The sequence below is a fragment of the Scyliorhinus canicula genome, chromosome 4 (genome assembly GCF_902713615.1).
Source record: "Scyliorhinus canicula chromosome 4, sScyCan1.1, whole genome shotgun sequence".
NCBI lineage: Eukaryota > Metazoa > Chordata > Chondrichthyes > Carcharhiniformes > Scyliorhinidae > Scyliorhinus > Scyliorhinus canicula.
Genome location: NC_052149.1, coordinates 61,881,895 through 61,905,213, shown reverse-complemented (window position 1 = coordinate 61,905,213; position 23,319 = coordinate 61,881,895). Strand labels below are relative to the sequence as shown.

Sequence of the window (23,319 nt, the reverse complement as noted above, 5' to 3'; positions counted from 1 at the left end):
ATCTAGAAAATCATTCTCGGAGGCAGAACATTCGGATTGTGGGTCTGCTGGAGGAAATTGAAGTATCGGACGCTGGTGCGTACGTGGGGAAGATGCTGGAGAAGCTGCTTGAGGAAAGTGCGTTTGATTGACCGCTGGAGGTCAATCGGGCCCACAGGGCATGATGCGCAAGCTCCAGGGGGGTGAGCCGCTGAGGCCGATGGTGGACAAGGAACGTATTATGAAGTGGACCAGGCAGACGAGGTGATTTTCGTGGGAGGATGTCGAGATCCGGGTGTATCAGGACCTGGGAGCAGAGCTCGCGAAGAGGAGGGCGAATTTTAACAATGTTAAGGTGGCCCAGTACAAGAAGGGCATGTTGCACGATCAATTGAACAAAGACTAGAGTTGGGTACAACTGAGGCTTTATTGCTCCAAGATGTGTGGCCTTCCACAGCAGCTGGCGAAATGGCTGCTGCACGGAGGACACACATTATTTATACTCCGCCTACTGGGCGGAGCCAGCAGGCAGGGGCTACCGGCGAACCTGTAGTAAAGGTCCTACCATACATCACCTATAAAGGTGTAACAGTGGTTTACCACATTCACCCCCCTATTAAGATTGAGTCCGGCGGGGGTGGTGGAGAACTATATACAGCAATGAATTTATATTTACACTATTTAAGAGCAAAAAAAATGTATTTTGAAGTCCAGTGGACCAGTTAGAGGTTTAACCAGTCCGAGGCCTAAATGTTCCGCTGAGAGCGACGTAGCGGTGGCGGCGATGTCGATGCTGGCCTGATGTTCGGTGACTCCGGGAGCATGCCGAAATCCTCTTAATTCTCGGGCGTGGCAGGGGAAGGACGGATGGTCCTGATGGGGTTGATGCTGGGAGTGCCGGGGGAGGGGGGTTGGCACCGGGCCAGAGGGGTGTGTATGTGCGGAACCTGCTGGTGCCAGGTCCCTGAGGGAGACAGTATCCTGGTGGCCGTCGGGGTACGCCATGTAGGTATACTGGGGGTTTGCATGGAGAAATTGCACCCTCTCCACCAACGGGTCCGCATTGTGGAGTCGGACGTGCCTACAGACCAGGACTGGTCCTGGAGCTGCGAGCCAAGTCGGGAGCGACACCCCAGATGTGGACTTCCTAGGGAAGGTGAAAACACGTTCATGGGGTGTGTTATTTGTGGAAGTGCACAGTAGTGACCGGATGGAGTGTAGTGCATCCGGGAGGACCTCGTGCCAGCGAGAGGCTGGGAGGTTCCTGGACCATAGGGCCAGTTGGATGGCCCTCCATACCGTCCCGTTCTCCCTCTCTACCTGCCCGTTTCCCCGGGGGTTGTAGCTGGTCATCCTGCTGGAGGCGATACCCCTGCTGAGCAGGAACTGACGCAGATCATCACTCATGAATGAGGATCCCCTGTCACTGTGGATGTAGGCGGGGAAACCGAACAGAGCGAAGATTGTGTTGAGGGCTACGATGACGGTGGCAGACGTCATGTCGGGGCTTAGGATGGCGAAGGGGAATCTGGAGTACTCATCGACCACACTGAGAAAATATGTGTTACGGTCGGTGGAGGGGAGAGGCCCTTTGAAATCCACGCTGAGGCGCCAGGGCATAAAGTTCAGACTACTGTACCCGGCCCGCCTATGGATGACCTATGGGGGCCGGGTGTTGTACTTTGGCTCATCGGAGGAGGCAGCGGACTTTATGAAGGAGAATGGACTGACAGGAGAAGGAGGACCTTGACCTTTAACTGAGGGGAATTGAACTATGTTTTGTAAAACTTCGGGTTTGCGTTGTTCGGACTTATTTCGGGGGTTTTGCTTGCTTCTTTCCTTTTTTTTTGGTTCTGTTTGTGGTTAGGCTAGGATATAGGAATTGGTTAAGGGAGGAGAGGTGGGCCTCTGTGCTCGGACCTTGGGAGGGATTGTTCATTTGTTTTTGGATCTTGCCTTTGTTTCAACTGTTTGCACTAAGAGAGGGGGAGGGGAACCAGTGGGGGGTAAGATGTTAGGCACCATGGGCGAGGGCTGCCAGGCTAGCTGGGAGGGATAGTTCACGGAAGAAAAGTGGGGGTGAGCTGAAGCCGATATGGGGCTGGGGGAGGGTAAGGGGTTGGATGGGGGGGGCACTACACGGCTGACGGGGAGGGGACTTTCAGGGTGGAGGAGGAGGAGGGTTGATGCCAATAGTTGCCCGAGGGCAGGCCAGGGGTGGTGCAGGATATGGGCCGAAGACTGGCCTAAGAGAGGTTATGGTTGATCGGCAGGGAGGCAGGGGAGGGAGCGTGGTGCCCCCAGATAAGGCTGGTCATGTGGAACGTTCGGGGAGTGAATGGGCTAATCAAAAGTAGTAAGGAGTTTTCATTCTACTCCCATGTGCACAAGGTGTATTCCTGGATAGACTTCTTTGTGTTGGACAAAATGCTGCTAGCTGAGGTGGTAAATGCTGAATTTTTCAGCAATTGTGGTGTCAGACCACACCCCACATTGGGTGGACTTGCAAGCTAAAAATGGAAAGGCCCAGCGGCCGCAATGGAGATTAGATGTGGGGCTGTTAGCGGAGGAGGAGGTATGCGAGCGGGTGAGAGATGCCATTCGGGGATATATAAAGATCAATGACACAGGTGAGGTCTCGTCTGAGGTGGTGTAGGAGGCACTGAAAGCGGTTCTGAGGGGGGAACTCATCTCAATTTGGGCCCATAAGGAGAAGGCTGAGCGGGCGGAGCTGGACAGGCTGATGGGCAAAATTTTACAGTGGACAGGATTTATGCAGAGTCTCCGGATGACAGGCCTTTGAAGGAGTGTCAGAGATTGCAGTTGGAATTTGGGTTCCTGTCCCCAGGTAAGGCGGAGGGACAGCTGAGGAGGGTTAAGGGGGCAGTCTATGAATATGGGGAAAAAGCCAGCAGTTGGTTGGCGCATCAGCTGAGGAAAGAGGAGCAGCAAGACAGATTGGGAAAGTAAAGGATACAGGAGGGAAGGTGATTTTGGATCCAGCGGGATGAATGATGTGGATTGGGAATTTTACAGTAGATTGTACAAATCGGAACCCCCAACCAGGGAGGATGGTATGAAGCGATTCCTGGAGTGGCTGGAGTTCCCGAGGATAGATGAGGAGTTGGTGGAGGGATTGGGAGCCCCAATTGGGCTGGGGGAGGTTATAGACTGGTTGGGGGTGATGCAATCGGGTAAGGCCCTGGGACCGGACTGATACCCGGTTGAGTTTTATAAAACATTTCCGGGCTGCTGGGGCCGGTCCTGGTGAAGGCTTTTAACGTGTCCCAGGAGCTGGGAGTTCTCTGTCATAATATACACACAAGTATATGATGGTGCATAGACAGACACTGACTGACACACTGAAATGCTAACCAACACACAGAGCACAGCAGCCAATCACCAGACAGGACGTGGCTACTATAAAGCCAGAGGGCACTAGTTTTCCCGCTTTCTTGAGATGCACCCCGCCGGGTGCCGGTGCCCCTCAAGGACCGCCTCAAGCAGCAGCTGCAGGATCTCCAGGACCAGGGAGTCATCTCTAAGGTAACGGAACCAACCGACTGGGTCAGCTCCATGGTGTGTGTTAAGAAACCATCAGGAGAACTACGCATTTGCATCGACCCCAAAGATCTGAACCGTGACATCATGAGGGAACACTACCCTATCCCAAAGCGCGAAGAACTCACCTGCAAGATGGCTCATGCAAAATTTTTCACAAAGTTAGACGCGTCCAAGGGGATCTGGCAGATACAACTTGATGCATCCAGTCGGAAGCTCTGCACCTTTAACACCCCTTTTGGCCAATATTGTTACAACCGGATGCCGTTTGGCATCATCTCAGCCTCGGAGGTGTTCCACCAAATAATGGAGCAAATGATGGAGGGCATCGAGGGGGTGCAGGTATACGTAGACGACATCATTGTCTGGTCCACCACCCCACAGGAACACATCGATCACCTCCAACGCGTCTTCCGGAGAATCCACGAGCATGGCCACTGCCTCAACAGAGCCAAATGCTCCTTTGGTCAAACAGAAATAAAATTCCTCAGCAACCACATATCACAGTTTGGTGTGCAGCCGGACGCAGACAAGGTGTCGGCGATCAATGCCATGAAGACACCGGAGACAAGAAGGCGGTCCTCCGCTTCCTGGGAATGGTCAACTTCCTGGGGAAGTTAATCCTCAACCTCGCATCTCACACCACAGCTCTCCGCAATCTAGTGAAGAAAACCACCGACTTCCAATGGCTTCCCACTCACGAGCAAGAGTGGCGTGAACTCAGGGCAAAACTCACCAAGGCCCCGGTATTGGCATTCTTCCACTCTGCCAAGGAGACAAAGATCTCCATTGATGCGAGCCAGTCCGGCATTGAACGCGACGACTCCTCCTCATGGGCTCCAGTCGCATACGCATCGCGTGCAATGACGCCCACCGAGCAACGCTATGCTCAAATCGAAAAAGAGTGCCTGGGCTTCCTCACGGGAATTGTCAAATTCCATGACTACGTATATGTATCCCCAAATTTACGGTCGAAACGGACCACAGGCCACTGGTCAACCAGAATTCGTCGCCCACCACAGAGACTGAATTTATGAACTTCCTGAGTTTATGAACTGACTGAATTCATGGACTGATTGTTTCGCTACCCTGGTTCTTCGTTCGCTCATTTGTACATACTGTTATTTATATCCCATGTTTTGTTACATACATTCTATCTGCACTAGACACCTTCCCATGTAAATACATAAGGATTTTTGTGTATAGCCAGGATCATGGTCATGTAAGTATGCTCACATGCTCTCTATATAGTCAAGCACATTCACATACCACACTATTTATTGCCACGTACACATATTTTTTTTTTCAAAAGGGGAAGATGTCATAATATACACACAAGTATGATGGTGCATAGACAGACACTGACTGACACACTGAATGACCAATTAACACACAGAACACAGCAGCCAATCACCAGACAGGACACAACCACTATAAAGCCAGAGGGCACTAGTTTTCCCGCTCTCTTGGGATGCAGCCTCTGAGACAGCCAGAGCCCGTGATCAGCAACACGAACATCTACCATGTGCCAGCAGTATAGTCTGGTCAGGTTAGCCTCAGGTCTCCAGTCAACTTAACATAGTGTCAACCACAGTGCAAGTATGTTTAACAGCTCATAGGTAAATAAAATAGAGTTGTACTTCTACAAGTTTTGGTAGCCTGTCTCTCTCACTACTATGGTAAACGCAGTCCTCGCAGACCCAGCATACCCAACACATCATTCTCCCCCCAACGTTATTGCAGGCATCAATTTCCCTGATTTTGAAGCGGGATAAGGATCCGGAGAGTTGTGGGTTGTATAGGCCGATCTCCCTGTTGAATGTGGATGCCAAACTGCTGGCAAAGTTCTTGGCCACACGTTAAGAGGATTGTGTTCAGAGGGTAATAGGGGAGGACCAGGCGGGATTTGTGAAGGGACGGCACCTGATGACCAATATTTGACACCTCCTAAATGTGAAAATGATGCCTGCGGAGTGGCGCGAGGTAGAGGTGGTGGTGGCCATGGGCGCAGAAAAGGCCTTTGATCAGGTGGAGTGGAAGTACTTGTGGGATATCCTAAGAAGGTTTGGGTTTGGGCAGGGATTCGTGGACTGAGTGCAGCTGCTTTATCAAGCACCCGTGGCGAATGTAAGGACCAACCGGGTTCGATCAAAGTATTTTAGTCTGTGCAGGGGGACAAGGCAGGGGTGTCCACTCTCCCCACTACTATTTGGCCTGCCCTTAGAGCCTTTGGCAATGGCGCTGAGGGCATCGAATATTTGGCAGGGGATGGTAAGGGGGGGGTGGAGCATAGGATTTCGCTCTATGCGGGCGATTCGCTCCTTTATATAACAGACCTGTTGGGGGGGGGGATTACATGAATTATGGGAACACTGGAGGAATTTGGCCAGTTCTCAGGGTACAAGCTGAATATGAACAACAGTGAGGTCTTCACAATCCAGGCAAGGGGGCAGGACTGGAGACGGAGGGAGATGCCATTAAAAGTGGTGGGAAGGGCAGCACGGTGGCACAGTGGGTTAGCTCTGCTCCCTCACGGCGCCAAGGTCCCAGGTTCGATCCCGGCTAAGGGTCACTGTCCATGTGGAGTTTGCACATTCTCCCCGTATTTCCGTGGGTTTTGGCCCCACAACCCAAAGATGTGCAGGCTAGGTGGATTGGCCATGCTAAATTGCCCCTTAATTGGAAAAAATGAATTGAGTACTCTAAATTTATTTTTAGAAAGTGGTGGGAAGGAGTTTTAGGTACCTGAGGATTCAGGTGGCAAGAGACTGGTGTCAGCTTCATAAACATAATTTGGGTAGGCTGATTGAGCAAATGAAAGGGGACTTCTGCAGGACGGATGTGCTCCAGCTGTCATTGCCGGGAGGGTACAGACTGTGAAAGTGACAGTCCTCCCGAGATTGCTATTCGTGTTTCAGTGTCTTCCAATCTTCATCCCCAAGGTGAACGCAGCGATCCCGGGTTTTATATGGGCTGGGAAAGCCCCGAGGGTGAAGAAGGTCCTTCTTGAGCGGGGGTGTGGGGAGGGAGGCTTGGCCATTCCGAACTTTATTAACTCCTACTGGGCGTTCAATCTTTTGATGGTTTGGAAATGGGTACTGGGGGAGGGGTCGGTGTGAGAGCGAGTGGAAGCGTCATCTTGCAAGGACATGAGTCTGGAGGCTCTGTTAACGACACCTCTGCCGTTCTTGCCAACTCGGTACTCCACAAGCCCAATGGTAGCGACATCCCTGAGGGTGTGGGGGCAATGGAGGCAGCACATGAGACTGGAGACTGGGCGTCAGTGTGGTCACCGATCTGTGACATCACCGGTTCAGGGCTAGGCGGGGGCTTTAGGAGGTGGCAGGGGGCAGAGATTGAGAGGTTTGGCATTCTCTTCATTGAGGGGGTTTCCCGAGCCTGGAGGAGCTAGAGGAGGAGTTTGCTGGGTGGGAATGGATTTCGGTACCTGCAGGTATGGGACTTTGTCCGGAGGCAGGTTCCAAGCTTCCCTCGCCCCCCTCTAAGTGGGACTACAGGATAAGGTGATGTCAAAAACAGGGGTTGGGGAGGGGGGTGTCTCTGAAACATATAAGGAATTGATGGAGTAGGAAGGGGGTTCCAATCGGGAAGGTGAAGAAGTGGGAGGAAGAGTTGGGAGGGGAGTTGGAAGTCGGGTTATGGGAGGAGGCCCTGAGGAGACTCAATGCATCCTCGTCGTGTGCCAAGCTTAGCCTGGTCCAGTTCAAGGTGGTCCACAGGGCTCATATGACTGTGGCCTAATTGAGTAGGTTTTTTGAGGAGGTGGAGGACAGATGTGGGCAGTGTGGAGGAAGTCCTGCAAATCATGTACATATGTTTTGGGCGTGTCCGTAGCTGTGGGGATTTTGGCAGTGATTCTCGGATGTCACGTCAGAGGTCCTGGACGGGAGGGTTACTCCGAGCCCAGTGGTGGCAATATTTGGAGTGTCGGAAGATCCAAGAGCCCGGCGGGGGCGGGTGCGGGGGGAGAAAAGCCAACATTTTGGCCCTTGCCTCCCTGGTGGCCCGGAGACGGATTTTGCTGGGATGAGGGAATCGGAGCCTCCAAAGTCGGGGGTGTGACATGGCAGGGTTTCTCAGGCTAGAGAAGATTAAGTTTGCCTTAAAGGGTTCAATGCAGGGGTTTGCTCGGGGGTGGCAGTCGTTCATCAACTTCTTTAAGGAAAACTGACCATTAGCAGGTGGGGGGGAGGATGGGGGTTGGGGAAGGGGAGGCATGGCAGTGAAGAATAAAGACAGGGAATCTAATATACAGGTAGCTTGGAATTAGGGCGGGGGAAAGTTGGGGATGTTACTGGGGGGTTTTTGCGTGTGTCGGACCGCTCTGTTGTTTTGAATGTTAAAATTATAAATGCCTCAATAAAACATTTTCTAAAAAAAAGACAGTCACCCGAGGCCGGAATTGAACTCGGATCCCTGGCGTGGTGAGGCAGCAGCTAACTACTGTGCCACCATGCCGCCCCCAATTAATAACACAATTTTTTTTCCATTGAATAGTTTTTGTGTCTTTCAATATCTTGATTAAAGTTATTGCTGATGGGCCTCAGCCTCTTCCTTTGTTTGTGCTGTAAGTAGTGACGCCATGAGCACTATTTGGATTGTGCACTGCACTTTATTTCCCAGGATACACCAGTTGTGCTCCGTCAGTTCTGCTGCTGGGACCTTTTTCTCCAATGTCCAGCACTTCTTTCTTTAAATAACTTTGAAAAACAAGAGGAGAAATTTCAAACGCTGTGGTGTGTTATTTTAAAACAAGTTTAGGTACATATATACGTGCACGTGCATATTAAACTGACGGGGCGGGGGTAGGACAGGGAGTGGGAGAAAGTATCTTCAGATATAATCCGTGGCTTAGGCAGTGGGCTTAATTTTTTAGACACATCCAGGGCTGGGATTGGTGGTGTGAGAGTGGAGGAAGTAGCTCTAACCGACATAACTCGTTAAAAGCCGACTGAAGCCATATTAAAAGGAGGGAAATTTGATCACCCTACCATTACTTTGATTTTCAAAATTAAACATGTGATGCAGTTGAAGATAATTCATTGGGTGCAATCTACCCAGCGTGTCGTACCGTTCTTTGAAAAGGTTGCCATAGCTAAACAGCAGCCATTGCTGTTTTGAATTTGAAACTTGTCTGAATTGACAATTCTCCAATTTCTCCTGCCTCTTGGAAAAAGCAAAGAAACTCACAAATTCTCTGTGTTCATAGATGCACCATGTCATGTCAGAGGGAACTATTGATGCACTCTGGAAATTCAGCTAACATCACTAGTTGCTCAGCTGTTGTTCTAAACCACCTGTGAGGAGGTTCTATGAGGAGGTTTTCAGTCAAAGAATTTTGTGGACCTTCTTGAGCGAGGATCATGATTGGGGGGAGGGGGTGGTTTTGGGAGGATCTGTAAGACCTGGGGTGGGGGAAACATGCCAGAGCGGCTCCCCGATTCTGTCCAACCGTCAGGAAATTTTGCCGATGGCGACAAGGCGGGAAGCGTATTTAAATATTTGAATATTCTATTAATGCCCATTTTACCAGGCCATCAGCATTTTGCTGATGGGAGATTGAGCCCCTCACACTTCCTTCCCTCCAGGTATCCAAGTGTATGTTTTTATTTAAAGAGGGGGCTATGGACAGGGAAGACAACCCCTATGACCTTAGCAATTACCAAGAGGGGGTTATCCCACCATCAAAAAATGTGAATTTAAAAAAAAAACTATCTTCACACTACCTCCTGTAAACTGCAGGCCTTTGCCTTTCTCAGCAGTGGCCACCATTCCTGGCAGTGTGTTGAGCTTCCTTTGCTGCCAGTCAATCTGCTTGGTCCACAGTTCTTTAAGGCAGGACATTCTCATGAGCGAGGGGCGGAAGTCCTGCCTCCTGTCGCCAGCCAATTAATGCTTCACGGAGCATTAAATGGCTATGGGGCTGCTGGCATTGGTTGGGATGCATTCCCTGACAATGGGCAGAATTCTACCAACCCACCCGTGGTGAGTTTGGTGGCGGCGAGCGTGGAGAATTTGGTGGGAGCTGAAATGTCAGAAACCTGCCAGTGTAAAATCACATTGCAATTCTCCAATGGCGGATTAATATCGGGTCAGTCATCCTCTGGCAGGTAGCATTTCCAATGATTTACATCTCATTAATGCTCAGGAAACAGCTACCCACCAGTATCCTGTCAGGCCTTCCAATCTTGCATCATGCCAGTGGGAAATAACATCAGAGTAAAACCGGATCGCTAAAGAGTGACGTGTACAAGGTGGTCCTTAGTTTGCCAGAGATGACGTGAGTGCAACAAAGACCTTCTGCCACAGTGCTGTGCTGCTACGCTGTTCACCACTCTGCTGGGTTAGGCCGGTTCCTGCTCTCCATCTCCATGTCCAGCTGATTTCCATGGGCTGCATCCAGCCGCTGGACCCATGGACCCTCCTGCGTCACCATCTCAGTTCCCCCCCTTACCCGGTTTCACCCATCAGTAATATCTGGACAACACTGTGCTGTGGCACTCATGCAGCCACCACAACAAAGGTCCGAAGTTCAACTGGAGGCTAGATGAAGACAGAGGGGAGAAATGTGAAAGGAAGGTTGTGCAAGGGAGGGTGGAGAGGTAGGGCAATGGTTAATGATAGCAGGAAGAGGGGCAAGGAGGTGGAAGAAGAAGACAAACAATGGAAGGCAGAGGGAAGATCGACAGGAGGGAAGCTAGGCCCTGACAAGGCTGCATGAAAAGCTCACAAACAAGGGGGTTGAAGGGATTGTTTACCGGAAGGGGATGCACAAAGACTCCAGATATGGTGGGTAGAGGTTCAAGTAGGGCATGGGTGCCTCACAGGTGATGGGCTGGGGAGAGGGTGGTTGAAATGATGAACAGACTTCCACCTGAGGATGCTATCCTTTCCCGCTGGGTTGCTGACATCCTGCATTGTCCGGTGAAGACGGGTTGGCTGGACAGAGTGATAGGAATGTGCTGGGCTGTTACTATATATCGCACCAGGTCCTTTGAACCCGTCAGCTGAGGGAAGGTGAACCAATCAGCCGCCAGCCCACTAGGAGAGTGGGAGGGGAACGTGCCTCTGCATTATTAATGAGTTTCCAAGTCCAGAATCTGGTGCGGGTTCCTGCCATTTGCAGGACAGGTGCCGCAGGTGCCACCCGCCACCGCATTCAGCCTCAAAATGGGAAGATTTTGCCCAACATTTTTGGTGGGGTTTCAAAAAGCGTTGCCTGCTGTATTCAGACAGATGAGGTAAAAACTTGATGGAAAGCATTTAGAGACAAATTCTAATTCAATTGATACATTTAAACATGTTCTCAAATGTGTACATAATGGGCTGGATTCTCCGGTCCCCGAGCCGAGTTCTCTCGGCAACACGCCATTCGCTGGCAGCAGGATTCTCTGCTCCCACCGCTTGTCAATGAATTTTCCCATTGAGGCCACCCCACCGCAACTGGGACAAATACGGACTGGGGTGCACTGTCAACGGAAACAGTGAATCGCAACGGCCGGAGAATTCCGATCATTGTATACATATTTGCTTCACACCTTTTTGGATTTAATCAGTTTAGTTTCTCAGAAAAAATCAAGGATTAATTTTTTCAGTGATTTAACTGGTTCCTCCAACATGCACAGGGATTATGTTGACACAGGACTTTCCTGTGATAAAGCACTGGCATTAAATGTGTGAATCAAAAATGTTGATGTAGGACGTAACGCTAATGAGAACAGGAAGTGCCTGCCATATGGAAGACATTTCCCTTCCGTGCAGAATAACATTCATTCTATGTGAGGTGATGAGGGTTTTGCCAGGAGGAGGGAGTACATTCAGACGTTTCTCCGTCGCAAAACAGAGTCGAGTGACACATGCAATCATCCAGCTGATGTTGTGCAGCTGAGGTGATGAGTATTCTATAGAAGAATAAAATCAGGCAGATATCGCAAAGGAATTTCTTATGTTCCAGTCTACTATGAACTCTCAGTCAATACTTTGGCCGGGAATTTGTGGCTGCAACGATGTGGACGCAAAATCCCACAAGAGTCTTAAAATGAGAAACTCACCGGCAAGATCTCTTTCAGATTTTCCCATGCTCCCAGCCAGTGACGTAATGAGATTCCTGCCCAGAAAGGTTGGGAACCTAATTTAAATAAATTATAATATAACTAAAGGGCTTCCCTAATGTGTCATCTCCTCACATCCCCACACGGACGTCACTTCACGTTGGTGAGATCAACAGTAGGTTTTTAAAAACTGGAACCAGGTGAAGGGAACCCAGCAGAGGGCAGACAGGTAACTATAACCTCTGGGAGGAGAGGGACATGCTCAGGCAGTATCCTGTCATTGCCCCCTGGCACAGCCCCCTTGCACTGCCCTCTGGTACCCTTGGGACACAGGCAGTGCTCCTGACACCCTGGCACTGACCCTGGCACTGCCCCGGCATTGCCCCAGGAAGTGTCCGGGACAGTGCCAGGAACAGTGAAAGGGTGCCTGGGGACGATGTCGGGGGGGGGGGGGGGGGGGGGGGGGGGGGGGGGAGGGGGGGGGGGGGGGGGGGGGGAGGGGGGGGGGAGGGGGGGGGCTCTGGCAAGCTCACTGGGTTGAGGGGGGTTCCTGTTTCCGTGCAGGAACGGGCTCCATGGGGCGTTGTCTGTTTGGAGGAGTTCCGTGTGAATGGGGGGCGGGGGGCTTGATCTTTTAAAAAGGGAGCCCCGAATCCGGTTTCCTGATTTTGCCGCTTTTTGCTCCCCTGCCAGCGAGACACCTTGAGCCATGCCGATACTTTTGTTGGAATCAAGTGCTGGATTTTATGGCGATAAAAACCAGCTGTGCAATCGATGAGCTGTATGCCGGTTTTCCCACCTCAGCCAGCACTTAGTGCAAAAATGTTAAAATGCCACCTTTTAGAATTTTCAGACCCTCGGAAGACACCGACCTCTCTGCACTGCTTTCACCTGCACTATCCACCATCACAGAGACCATCACCTTGGTTGGAAATGTCAGTGATGAGGCTCCTGAATCACCGTCTGCTGTGCAACACACACATGCTGCAGTACATCAGGTGGAGGCTAGGATTCGCAAGCGAGCGGATATTTGGGTTGTGGTAGTATGACTAGGGAGATTACGGTACCTTAGAACCATGCTGCCATTGGTGCAGAAGACTCGCTGCCCATTGGCCCAGGCAAGTCATGTGCCTCTCTGCCAATTGGCTGAGGCTAGTCATGTGACTACCCGCCGATTGGCTGAGAGGTTGGTAGCTCCGCCCATGAGGCATCACAATCATGCATCGCACAGCAATAAAGCCTCTATTGTACTACTCTCTCGTCTTTGAGTATAATTGTTAGCGCTACAATTTATTGCTGTGTGATTTTCCGTTCACCATGAACATCAGAATCAAGCCTGACCGTCTGCAGCTGGATCCGCAGTCGCCTCACGCCAGAAAAGACTTCATTCACTGGCTGGCAGTCTTTGAGGCCTACATCTCTTCAGCGGACCCTCCCCCGACGGAGGCTCAGAAAAAGCAACTCCTGTACTCCAGACTTAGCTCCAGTGTCTTTCCGCTAATTCGAGATGCTACTGACTACACCACAGCTATGGAACTGCTCAAGGAGAACTATGCACAGTCGGCGAACACCCTGTTTGCGAGGTATCAACTCTCTACTCACGTCCAGCAGCCGGGTAAGTCGATTGAGGACTTCTGGAAGGCCCTTATGCCCTTATACCTCTGGTACGAGACTGCGACTGCCGGGCCCTCACAGCCACGGAACATTCTGACTTACTCATGCGCGATGCCTTTGTTACAGGCATTGCATCGAACACCATCCGGCAACGACTGCTGGATGGGGCCGCCCCCAACCTCGCGGCCGCAAAGGCCCTGGCGCTTTCCATGACGGCCGCCTCCCGTAGTGCGCGATCTTACTCCGCTAGCCACTCGGCCCACCTGTCCTACCCCTCGTGGACCCCGCAAACAGCCCCCCCCAGCAGCCGCCCCCGCGCACTACGCCTGCGCTGCTCACTGCATCGCGCTCCCTGGGGGTCCCCACTGTTACTTCTGCGGTCAGCAGAAGCACCCCCGCCAGCGCTGCCCGGCCCTAACCGCGACCTGCAAAGCTTGTGGCAAGAAAGGCCACTTTGCAGCGGTGTGTCAGTCCCGGACGGTTGCCGCTATCGTGCCCCCTGTCCCTTCGCCTCAGCCGCTCGCTCAAACGGCCCCGCCATCCGCTTCCCCCGACCCCACGTGCGATCAGTCGGCACTGCCATCTTTCGCCGCCCCCGCCATGTGCGCTCCATGGGCGCCGCCATCTTCATCCACCACCGCCATGTGTGTTGCATGGGTGCCGCCATTTTGACCCAACCCCACAACGTGCGCTCCATGGGCACCGCCATTTTACCCACAGGTACTCCAGGTGCCGCCATTTTGTCCTTCCTTGGGACGGGGCCACGGGACACGGGTCGCTACCGCTCCTCGCCGGACTCATCTGACTCGACCGCCGATCGCTTGCTACTCGCCTCCATTACGCTCGACCAGTCGCGTCCTCGCAACCTGGCACCCTCGTCAACATCGATGCTGGTCAACAGCCACGTGACCTCCTGCCTCATCGACTCCGGGAGAACTGAGAGCTTCATCCACCCGGACACGGTAAGGCACTATTCCCTTGCAGTTCACCCCGCCAACGGCAGATCTCTCTCGCCTCCGGTTCCCAGTCTGTCCCGATCCGGGGTTTCTGTCTGGTTAAACTTACTGTACAGGGCGTGGAATTCGACGGTTTCCATCTGTACATTCTCCCCAACCTCTGCGCGTCACTCTTACTAGGCCTGGATTTCCAGTGCAATCTCCAGAGCCTCACCCTCAAATTCGGCAGACCCCTACCTCCCCTCACCGTTTGCGGCCTCGCGACCCTCAAGGTCGAGCCTCCCTCACTCTTTGCCAATCTGACCGCAGACTGCAAGCCCGTCACCACCAGGAGCAGACGGTACAGCACCCAGGACAAGGCCTTCATCAGGTCCGAAGTCCAGCGGCTGCTTCAGGAGGGTATCATCGAGGCCAGCAACAGCCCTTGGAGAGCCCAGGTGGTAGTGGTTAAGACCGGGGAGAAGCACAGGATGGTCATGGACTACAGCCAGACCATCAACCAGTACACGCAGCTCGACGCGTACCCCCTCCCCCGCATTTCTGATATGGTCAATCAGATTGCACAGTACCGGGTCTTCTCTACTATTGACCTGAAATCCGCCTACCACCAGCTACCCATCCGTAAATCAGACCGTCCCTACACTGCCTTCGAGGCAGACGGTCGTCTGTACCAATTTCTTAGGGTTCCCTTCGGCGTCACGAATAGAGTTTCGGTATTTCAATGAGAAATGAACCGAATGGTTGACCAGTACGGACTGCAGGCCACCTTCCCGTACCTTGACAATGTCACCATCTGTGGCCATGACCAACAGGACCATGATGCCAACGTTTCTAAATTCCTCCACACCGCATCTCTCCTTAATCTCACGTACAACAAGGAGAAGTGCGTGTTCCGCAGACTGCTTAGCCATCCTCGGCTACTTAGTTCAAAACGGACTACTGGGGCCCGACCCCAACCGCATGCGCCCCCTCATGGAGCTTCCACTCCCCCACTGCCCCAAGGCCCTCAAACGCTGCCTGGGGTTCTTTTCTTATTATGCCCAGTGGGTCCCACAATACGCGGACAAGGCCCTCCCCCTTATCCAGTCCACACATTTTCCCCTCTCGGCCGAGGCACAACAGGCCTTTGCCCGTATTAGAGCAGACATAGCCAGGGCCGGGATGCATGCAGTAGACGAGACATTGCCTTTCCAAGTAGAAAGCGACACTTCAGATGTCGCACTTGCCGCCACGCTGAATCAGGCAGGCAGACCCGTGGCATTCTTTTCACGCACCCTCCACGCCTCCGAAATTCGTAATTCCTCTGTTGAAAAGGAGGCCCAGGCAATCGTTGAAGCGGTGCGGCACTGGAGGCATTACCTGGCCAGCAGGAGATTCACTCTCCTCACTGACCAATGGTCGGTAGCCTTCATGTTCAACAACACGCAGCGGGGCAAGGTCAAGAATGACAAAGCCTTGCGGTGGAGAATCGAGCTCTCCACCTTCAACTACGAGATCTTGTATTGCCCCGGCAAGCTCAACGAGCCCCCAGACGCCCTCTCCCGAGGTACATGTGCCAGCGCACAAGTGAACCAGCTCCGTGCCTTGCACGAGAGCCTTTGCCATCCGGGGGTCACTTGCTTGTACCATCTAATCAAAGCCCGCAATCTGCCCTACTCCGTCGAGGAAGTACGGACAGTCACCAGAGACTGCCAGATCTGTGCCGAGTGCAAGCCGCACTTCTACCGGCCAGATCGCGCGCACCTGGTGAAAGTGTCCCGCCCCTTTGAACGCCTTAGCATGGATTTTAAAGGGCCCCTCCCCTCCACCGACCGCAACACCTACATTCTTAGTGTGGTCGATGAATTTTCTAGGTTCCCCCTTACCATCCCATGCCCGGATATGATGTCTGCCACTGTCATCAAGGCCCTGGATTCCATTTTCGCCCTGTTCGGTTTTCCCGACTACATCCACAGTGACAGGGGATCCTCGTTCATGAGTGATGAGCTGCGTCAGTTCCTGCTCAGCAGGGGTATCGCCTCCAGCAGGACGACCAGCTACAACCCCCGGGGAAACGGGCAGGTAGAGAGGGAGAATGGGACGGTATGGAGGGCTGTCGAGCTGCCCCTACGGTCCAGGAACCTCCCAGCCACTTGCTGGCAGGAGGTCCTCCCTGACGCACTACACTCCATCCGGTCACTACTGTGCACCGCAACTAACAGTGCACCCCATGAACGTGTTTTTGCATCTAGGATGTAGACTACCTCGGAAGTCTACATCCGGGGTGTCGCTCCCGACGTGGCTCACGAGTCCGGGCCCAGTCCTTCTCTGTAGGCATGTCCGGCACCACAAGGCGGAACCCCTGGTGTACAAAGTACGCCTCCTCCACGCCAACCCTCAGTATGCCTACGTGGAGTTCCCCGACGGCCGCCAGGACACAGTCTCGCTCCGGGACCTGGCTCCCTCAGGTGCTGGTCCCATGCCCACTCCCCCTTTTCCTCCCGCGCCACCCTCCTTTTCGCCGGCGCCCCCCTATTCGTCCCCACCAGGTCCATCCCTCGTCCCCCTGCCCACACTGGAGGACACGGAAGATTTTGGCTCGCTCTCGGGGTCATCCCGCCAGCAGCCAGCACCAACACCACCAGCACCTGCACCGACGTCGCCACCACAGCTACGCCGATCACAGCAGAACATTCGACCGCCGGTTCGGCTCAACCTGTGACCTGCTGACCGGATGGACTCTTGGTTTTCTTTGTTTGGACCCTCTTGTAAATAGCTCATCTTTGTTTTATAGTTACACGTCACCCCCGCCGGACTCATTTTTTTACAGGGGGTGAATGTGGTGATATAACCACTGTAGTGATGTGTACTTGCAGTAGGGGGATGTATGCCTGCACCTGTAATACAGGTTCTTCCGGTAAGCCCCTGCCGGCTGCACAGGGAGCTTGTGTATAAATATGCGTGTGAGTCACTCAGACTCTAGCCTACAGTTGCAGATGGAGGAATAGCATCGCACAGCAATAAAGCCTCTATTGTACTACTCTCTCGTCCTTGAGTATAATTGTTAGTGCTACAGTGAGTTTGCGTGTTCTCGCCAGTGCAGGGCGGGTAGCCCGCTATGGCTGGCGGCATGGGAGCGGAAACTGGGGATGGGTCTGCCTACACGCCATTCTCCACCCAATTGGGATTCCCGATCGTAGTGGTGGAGAACAGAGAAACACCACCATGACCTCTGTACGTGACATTTCTGAAGAAAAAAACAAGCACGGGTCAGCACCTTGAGGCAGAAGAAGGGGAACAGGAACAGGTCAGAGCTGGAGTTTTAAATGTTCTCTGACAGCAATAACTAGCTGACATATCACTCAGGAATTTGGTCAATTAGTTATTGCTGTTAAGTGTTAACACCTGATTGCTTACGGCATATCAGGTAACCTCTCAGCAGACTTTCAAAAGACCCCAGGGACATTTTTCCAAGCAAACTATTTTTGATGCACAAGTAACACAGAACATTGGACACCGTTCAATAGTTTTGTGATTATAATACTTAATGGTTACAGCCTTGTCCAGCATATAGAACTATAAATTACTGTCATAGAAACAAAAAGTTCTTTATTTTGCAAACTAGCAAAATTGTATTGGTATTGCATCCATCGTGCAGGAGAGGTATCAAAGCAGTAAGAATCTTTGAATTCTGTTCAAATATTTGCTGAGTGCTCTTCCTTGTTTCAAAAAATACCTTGCTGTAAGTGTTTACTTTCTGCACTTCATTCCTCTTGTGACGCGGGAAATTCCCGCCATGCCGCTCCGACGCCAGGACGCGATTCTCCGGCGACCGGAGAATTGGCAGCAATCGCTCCCGTGCAGTCGACCGGCCGAATTTCCACCGAGTTCCTTCGACTCCCGCTGGCGTGGTTCCAACTCGGTACCACCCGGCGGGAGCTCGGACCCGCGGCCACGGTGGGATCAGACTCTGGGGGGCCTCCATGGCGTCCAGGCCCATGATCGGGGGCTACTGATTGGCGGTGCCTGTGATCTGGAGGGGGCCTACATTCTTCCGCGTGTGCCCGTTGTAGGGCTCCGCCATGTTGCGCAGCACTGGCGCGGAAACGGCCACCACGCGCATGCGCCGGTGCAGAGATGGCCAGTATGCGCAGGCGGAGACGGCCGTCGCATGCATGCGCGGACCCGTGCCAGCAGTGCAGTGCCACGTATCGGCGCCGTACTGGCCCCCTGAGGGCTGCTGAATTGCTGGGCCAGGAGGCCCGTTGACGCCGGCGTGCACCACTCCAGTGTTCACGCCGGCGCCAATACTTGGCCGGGATTTCGGAGAATCCCGGAACATGTTCCTGCACAAGGTTGGATGCTGAACACCAGAAACTTACTGAACCATCCCAGCCTGCGTTCAGCTGGCGTCTGCTTATGCACACTGTTCCAGTTGCAAAGGGGTGGGAATGGGGTGACCAGAAGATAAACAATTACAAAGCTTGGTTTTGTGAGACTGAGCACAATTGTCGCATCAGCACAGTAAACATAGCTGAGTAACTCAGCACAGAACTGGGATTGAACTTACAAACTCCCTTGTCGGCATGGGTACTACACCAGGTGCAGGAAGTATCATCTTTGGTTTGTGGCCAAGTCAGCAGATTTCAGACAATGACAAGTGAGGCGTTAAGTAATCTCAGCATCCCTGTGCTAAGGATGAGAAACATTAATCACGATTTCCCCTCAGAACACAGAGTTTAGTGGCTCCTGCTGAAGGCATCAGTGTGGGCATGGAGCAGGACAGGATCAGGCTCTGGTGTGAGGCCCTCTAGAGTGGAATATTCTACTGACACTCGCTGTTTAGGCTTCTCCATGGTTGGGGAACTGGAGGGACAAAAATAACACTTGCAATCATTCAAACTGAATTATGTTACTTCCTCTACTCTCTGGCAACGTCTCAATTTTCCGCTCCAAAAAAGCAGTAATAAGATCTTCATCTGAAGAGATAAAATTTGGAGGGCTACAGTAAAAAGATGGAGGAGTAGGAGTAGCTGAGTTGCTCCTGCTCAGAGCCGCATGGATGTGACAGGCCGAATGGCCTACTTCTGTGCTGCAACAAATCTGTGGACTGTATTTTCACCTCAGGGAAGCAGGAGCCAGGAATGATTTTGGATCCCAAACCCGCCCCCCCCTGGGCAAAACAGTCACTGATCTGGAATTTTGACCAGACTTTGCCTAGTTGGCAATGAAACAGGTTTCTCTATCCAATTAAGGATGGCAATGGGCTCTAGAAACTAGAGGGCATTTGAGGTCCCCAGTGGGAGAGGAGCACCTGGCTGCAGTACAAGGTAAATAGCTCAGAGGGCACCTCAACAAGAAGGTCCCCTCTTGGCCACTTTTTTTGACAGCCTTACTTAAAAAATATTAAGCACAGTAAGATAACTGTTGAAAAGATAATTGTATTCCATCTGTCACTTCTTTGCTGGTCACTCCTGGTTAATTTCACTTCCTCAACCAACCAGTAGCTGCTGTGTTTACCTGCGTAACAACAGTGACAGCACTTAAAAAGTAACTTATTGTTTTGGGGAATATTCTAAGCATGTGAGTGATATTATCGGCGGGATTCTCCAGTCCCCCAGCCGTGTGTTTCTCAGGGGTGAGTCGTTCACTGGAGTCTGACTTTGATGTGCCAAGTCACAATGCACCCGAGGCATTGGTATCTGTTCCCTGCACCTTGGAGATCTCAGGCGAACGTCGTTCAGTACTGGTCTCGACAAACATGGACCAGACAGAAAAGCATTTGTGGGGGTCTCCCAGGGGATCGGAGGCCACCAGCTGCTTGCCCACTGAGCAGACAACGTGATTTGCACCGACATTAAGAGTGGGGGGCAGCACGGTGGCACAATGCTTAGCATTGCTGCCTCAAGGGCAGCACGGTGGCCTAGTGGTTAGCACAGCTGCCTCACGGCGCTGAGGTCCCAGGTTCGGTCCCGGCTCTGGGTCACTGTCCGTGTGGAGTTCGACATTCTCCCCGTGTCTGCGTGGGTTTCGCCCCCACAACCCAAAAAATGTGCAGACTAGGTGGATTGGCCACACTAAATTGCCCCTTAATTGGAAAAAATAATTCGGTAATCTAAATTTATAAAAAAAAAAGCATTGCTGCCTCACGGCGCCAAGATCCCAGTTTCAATCCCGGCTTTGGGTCACTGTCCGTGTGGAGTTTGTGGACAGGTAGATTGGCCATGCTAAATTGCCCCTTAATTGGAAAAAATGAATTGGGTAGTCTAAATTTATAAAAAAAAGAGTGGCGGGGCCTAAACATGCTGGCAGGTCTGACTTATTCATTTGTAAAGGGTGCCCAGATCTCAGAGTAACCCAACTAACCTCCACCCACCAATTCACCGCCATCAGACCCCTCCAAATCTCCGGCATTAGGTACCTCCCCCCTCCCCCCGGCAATTGCCAGAATCAGGTCCCCCACCCAACTGCCGGTACTAGCAGCTCCCCCCCGCCCAACCCCCAAGATGAACGATGCCCTGCTATGGGGTCACCAACTGCACCCTTCCCCCTCATCCCCTGACCCCTCATCCCTCTCCCCATTCAGACCCGCCCCTTTGGCAGCTCCACTTAGCACTGCCTCTGGCACCCTGGCAGTGCCAGCTTGGCACTGGTAGGGTGCCAACTTGGCACTAGTAGGGTGCCAGCCTGCCAGGGTGCCAGTGGTGCCATGTCCCTGACCTTAGGGGCTAAAATGGCTTCCGAGCCTCCCGGTGTGGTCATCACATCTAGCTTCCATTTGTGGCGATCAGTAGTGATTTGCGGCGGCTTCACGTTACCCTGGTGGGTGGGGAATTGCAGCATCCGGCAGAAACCACCTTAAAATTGATCCTGCATATTTAAATAAGGATTTAAATATACTAATCTGGTTCACGCACAGTGTGGGCGTGAAGCAGATTATGTCTGCTTAGAGGGCCAGGGAACATCGCGAGCTGTTTGACGCCTGGCTCAAATCCCGTTTCAGGGCTTCCCAACATAACGAGATTTCTGCAATGCGCCTGGAAAATTGTTCCCATTGTTTCATAAACTAATATGCTGAACATAATATTTAAACCATGTTAGGTTAAGATCAATAGAGAAAAGTAAATAAAAGTATAATATAAATCATTTTTTTGGAATACCTTTGTTAATTTGACACAACAAATGCTTTAATTTAAGAGACTTGTAAAAGTTGCAAAACTAAATCTTTAGGAATGATTTCAATTAAATGCCTGAACCGTGATGTGATATCAATCTAATTTGTTAATCAGTGTAGAAGCTGATCGATCATTATGCGCCTTTATGTAGTTTTTGCCACCGGCTGATTTCAGTGAAGCAGGCCAAACAAGTCCTGTGGAGGGGATTCAGTCACTTCAATGCATTCCTCAGTTTCAAAATAAACACATTTAGAAACTTCAATCTGTCCGAACAAATATTTGTGCAACTAAATTGACTTTTGTTTTTGCCACAACATAATTTTCTGAAAAATAGCTGGACGGAAAATGTGATTCTTCGTAAATTTGTAATGGATGTTGATTTCACTTGAATAATTCCATATGCTGAACACAATTGATTGTCCAGTAGATTTCCATAATTTAGAACCGATGCTGTCCAACAGAGCTTTCTATTCCAGTGCCACAAACTAAAATCATTTTTCCAGGAATGATGTGGCATTTGTTTACAAAGAAAAGTTAAAATTCACCCAAAAGACAAATGCACAGTGATATCAAGATCCTTAGCTTGATTAACTCTGAACCCCTGCCAAATTATTTAGAAATCTGTCAAAGAAACAAATGGTTGAATTAGTTCAACCAATTCACGTTATTAGTTGCCAAGTGTGTTTTATGCATTCACTGAACTCCACAATAGCCCTTAATGCATAAAAGTTGTTTTGGAATGAGCAAAGAACATAAAAAATCATTGCCAAGAGGAAATTTGAAGACATACCTGTGGTGTAGTTCCTTGCAGTTTCCCAATCTTGTTTCAAACTACAGTAGAAGGAGAAGTTCTAGCAATTCTAATAGGCCTCCTTAAGGATGTCCTTTTTTCCCCTTCTGGTACAATCAACAACGATTTAACAACATCGTCTCTCAGCTCATAATTTTAAGGCCGGAGGGGGGAGGGGGGAAGAAAAGATTGTTAAAGACGAGGATTTGTGTAACTCTCCGAACAGAATTCCCACACACAGATGTTACTGATTCTATGGGATAGAAATTCCCAACTCCCCAAATGGATTCCAAGTGAAATGGTTGCTATTAGATACGCATTCTGGGCACAAAATGCTCGTGCAGTAATGAATCTGTGGCCTGGACTACAGGGTTCCATGGTCATTAAATAATGTCATGCCCATTCCCTCCTGAGCCATTAACCACAAAGGTATAGGGTTAAGTAAACAGCAGCCAGAAACAGTGACCTCCAGGCAAACAAGGCGATGGATTAGTCTCTGTCTTTTTTTAAATTTCCAGCTGTTCTGTTCCACTATGGATGTAATTATATACACAATGATGAATAAACCAGACAATGTAACACTCCAATGACTTACAGTTGAATCTTTACTGAACTCAGCGGCATATATTTGTTTGAATAAATTTTTATAACCTGCACTTATTTATGAATACTGACTGGAAAGGAGGAAGAAAAAAAACTGTTAGCAAAGGATTGTTTGGAGATCTGGAGAAATAGGATTTGCAAATTTTACAGTTGATGAATGAGTTCAATTAAAATTACTCTCATCCTTTCAGCTCCGAATACAGCAGTGGCATTTACCTATTTTATGAGGTTAATCACAAAAACATTCAAATATTTTTATTTCCACAAAATCGCAAGATACATGAAGATGAGAAAATCAATTGGGTACATTCAGAAAGAAGTCGCAGAGTTCCCGTTAGAACAGCCAGTGACAAATTAAATTACTTCTGTGGTTTGGTCTCCACTACATTCCCTGGAGTCTATTTCATTTGATCATCCCTTGTGTTCAAATGAACATCTTGACATGCCCTATAGGGTAGCTTTAAGAACTCATAGGCTGGATTTTATTGCCTCCCCACCAGGTACAATTTTGGCAGGGGGCATATAAAATATCTTGGGTGGTTAGCCCGCTCCCTTCCTGTCCATCCCTGTCCCAGTCCCCAGAATACAGG

The 23,319-nt window shown here is 51.0% G+C and overlaps 1 protein-coding gene across 2 annotated transcripts in view; it reads right to left on the bottom strand.

Annotated features, from left to right (window-relative positions):
- Window positions 1–22,481, bottom strand: part of frem1b (Fras1 related extracellular matrix 1b) — a 344,830-nt gene extending 322,349 nt beyond the window's left edge. Inside the window, exon 1 of one of the 2 annotated variants that reach the window (XM_038794342.1) lies at window positions 22,127–22,481. The gene's annotated coding sequence lies outside the window, so the exon portion shown is untranslated. The remainder of the gene's footprint in view (window positions 1–22,126) is intronic. The other variant, XM_038794341.1, reaches the window with a different exon arrangement.
- Window positions 22,482–23,319: the final 838 nt, after the last annotated feature.